Source organism: Galeopterus variegatus, unplaced genomic scaffold, assembly GCF_000696425.1.
Source record: "Galeopterus variegatus unplaced genomic scaffold, G_variegatus-3.0.2 Scaffold2265, whole genome shotgun sequence".
NCBI classification, from domain to species: Eukaryota; Metazoa; Chordata; class Mammalia; order Dermoptera; family Cynocephalidae; genus Galeopterus; species Galeopterus variegatus.
Genome location: NW_007728376.1, coordinates 48840 through 52779, shown reverse-complemented (window position 1 = coordinate 52779; position 3940 = coordinate 48840).

Genomic DNA, 3940 nt, shown 5'->3' with positions numbered 1-3940 from the left:
AACCATCTGTGATCTACTATCCTATCAGGCTGCCCTTGCATCTAACTTTCCCAGACCTATTACTTTCTAGATTTCTTTACTCCTCTCTAAAATATAAAAATGCTTTTTGCCTAACTCTTGAGATATGTGCATATCTTATGGACACAGTGTTCTCTCTATTGCAGTAGTCCCCCTCCACTTGTTGCAATAGTCCTTCCCTTCCACACACACTTGCAGCAATCCTTTTTGAATGAAAGTCTCTCCTTACTAAGTTTGGATTTGTTTTTTTAACTGACACAGCAAAGTCTTTTAAAAGGGAAGTCTAACCTCATGGTCTCTATCTGCACCTACATGCTGTACTCACTTAATAAGCAGACTATAATGACTAGGAAAGCAGGTTACCAAAGGGGTAGAAATAGTTTGTAGCTCAAAGAAAAATGCCAAAGTTTTCAGCATGAGAAAAATTATCTTAAGTTTGAGAATTGTTTCTATTTTAAATTATATTTGTAGAGACATAATAACCATTATATTACTTAGGGACTCTAGATGTTTTTATTTGGTCCTTTCCACCAGCTGTTCTCACCTCAACTATTGCTATTTCCCTCAGGCACTTTGCCCTCAATACAAACACTTCCTAGCTCATAATAACTTCTGTATTTACAAATATAATGGGGACTTTTCTGCCTTTATATTTCTCTTCATACCTATAGCCATTCTTAACTGTTGACCTTTATCTTCAATCAATCTCTTAGTTTTGGGAATTCTAGTTCTAGTTTTCTTCTAGTGTCTATGTACAGATCTCAGTTTTGTTGTCAAGGACTTCTTCCTTCACTTCGTCTTATAATTTTGGTGTTCTCCTGAGTTCTTTACCTGACTCTCCTAATTTTTACTCCGTTACATTCTTCCTTGTTGGCCATATCCAAATTTTGGCTTATTTCACTTAGCAAGAGATCTTCAAGGTTCATCTCTGTTGTAGCATGTACCAGAATTTCCTTCCTTTTTAAAAGAGCTGAATAATGTTTTTTTACTCCGTTACATTCTTCCTTGTTGGCCATATCCAAATTTTGGCTTATTTCACTTAGCAAGAGATCTTCAAAGTTCATCTCTGTTGTAGCATGTACCAGAATTTCCTTCCTTTTTAAAAGAGCTGAATAATGTTCCATTGTATGTATATATCATATTTTGTTTATCCACTCATGTGTCAACAAATACTAGGGTCGTTTCCACCTTTTGGCTATTGTGAATAATGATGCTATAAACAGAGATATACAAATATTTTTTTGAGACTCTACTTTCAGTTCTTTTAGAAATACAGCCAGAAGTGGTATTGCTGAATCACCAATGACTCTTTTTCCTGTCTCCTCCTATAGATTTCTCTGCTGAATTCTAAGACATATGCCTAGGTGTCCAATGGATGTCTCTGTCAGGTTGTCTACAGACACATCAAACACAGAATATACAAAATACCAAAATCTCAAATCGAATTTGCTTTGTTTCTTGTGTTTGCAGATTATTTGATTAGCACTATCATCACCTGTATTCCCAAATGAGAGGCCTAAGATTCTTCCCTCTTCTTTATTGCATCTTTGTATTCGATCCATCTTGAAGCCCTACCAAGACTCTACCTCACAGATGTTTTCAACATGCTCTTCTTTCCTTGCCTACTACCAGGTTTCTAGATCTGACTTTTATCTTTCTCTAGAATTATTGCTATGATTCCCTCTAATGTAATGTTGTCTTCTCCAATTTGTCTTCCCAGTGAATACATCTAATTGTATTATTCCTATGCATAAAATTTGGCAGTTGCTTCATATTGCCTAAAAGATAATACCCCAATTCTAGTACAGTTTTCATGACCTGACCCCTACAACCTTTTCAGTCTCATCAACTGTCTCATAAATTATACACAAATGCTATCAAACTACTTATAATTCCCTGCACCTCTATGACTTTTCTCATGCTATTTCTTCTCCCTGAAATGTATTTTTCCCTTATACATTTATATAACTCTACTTATGTTTTAAGATTCATCACTGCCTCCAGGAAGTTTTCCTGGAAAAATCCAGCCTGGGCTCTGCCTCAGCTCTCTCCAACCCACTTTGGTATCCAAGGCAACCTCTACCTTTTTCTGTCATTTCCCTTACCATATTTTGTTTAAATATTTCATTCAGATGTCAGCATTCAGCACTAATATATAAGCTAAAGACAGTGTGTAATATGTTATTTTATGCCTGGAATTCAGCATAATTCATATTTATGGAATTCAGCATAATTCATAAATATTTGTTGAATTGCTAGGGTTCTTTATATTTATTATAAAAATTGTTACAATATACTAATAGATAAATGTGCAATCTAATTTGTTGCTATGTGTTTTAATAAAAAATAATAGCATATTTTACCTTTGAGGCTTTGAAAATTATATGTGAATTAAAAAATATGAAAAATATGTGTAATAGCAATTGAATGTATGTAGGTATGCATACATGCATAAAAACTGGAAACAGCAAAATACTCTGATTTTTTTTCAGGTGATAAGGTGGTGAGATTATGTTTAATTTTGGGGGAAATGATAAAGCGATTTTGTTTCTTTCAATTTTTCTTATTTTGTACTGGGAACATTGGTCTTTTTTATTGCTAGAAATTTTATACAGATATAGAGATACATACATACATATATATGTTATACATGTACATTCCTTATCATAAAAGATGTAGGAAAATTCATTATATATATTTTCAGTATCTTAATAATAGAGTTCATGATTATTGTACTATTATTTGGGCATAATATCCTTTAAAATTCTTTTTAGTCTATTATTTAAATTATTTATTAAGGTTGCCCCAATATATTTCATGCTTTGGTTGATCTGGAAAATATACCAAAGCCAGTGAAACAAGCAGAGACGTTATCTGACATTAGTAAATCACAAACACTCAGAGATTAAAGAAAATTCCCTTTTAAATATACTCAACTTTAAATAGAATTTAGAAATGCATTTTTATTTTTACACATCTAATCGTAAAGCATCCAAAACATAAGTCATAGAGATACATGAATTAAATTTTCAGTTAGTTTTTATGGAATTCTTACATTAGTAATTTGTTCTGAGTGTAGTTTCTAGTGAGGCAGTTACATGGACATCAACTATTAATAACTATTTTCCAATCTTGTTAATTTTTTTTTCACCAATTCAATTTTATATGTGTCTTCGTTTTCAGCAGCCCAACCACACTAATGTCTTTGTTATTTACCTTCTCATTGAGTGCTGCTATTTTCCTTCTGGCAATGTCAAAGTAATCTTTGCACTGTCAATTTTGTTTGAATGAATTCTATTAACTCTTAAAAATGAGGTTCTTCTGTTTGGTACTTGCTATAAGGCTGACTATTTCTACATGCAAGCAAAATGTCTTATGCTCCAGGGTCTAAGACATGGACTTATGGAGTTTCTGAAAAGTTCAGGGTTTAATCTTTTGAATAGTATTTCCAATCACAGAGTTCTTTCTTATCAGTTTCAGAGGTCAAGCTTTCTGCAGTCTTAGCAATTTTTCAGACTTTTTTTTAGGTTATTTTCTTCCTCGGAGAAGCTCTAATGCATATCTTCTCCCCAAGATATCTTTTCCTTCCAAAAAATAATACACAGCACCATAATCTGTACAAAAACTATCCACAATCTGCTCAATTTTTTTTGTTGTTGTTGTTGTTGTTCAACTTTTTTTTCCCCCTTAGAATTAGGGCTTTCTAGCTAAAGCATATTCTTGTCTATAAGCGGAATTTTATAACAGCTTATTTTAGAACTGTTTAATCTTATGCATTTGGAATTTTAGTGTTTTCTAGAATTTTGTTATAAAGCTGTTCAATATATTAGAATTCTATATAAAAGCATTTGTCATAATAAAGACCTTCTGGGAATTCTTTTTTTTTTTTTTTCCTTTTTTTTTTTTTTTTTTTTTTTTTTCC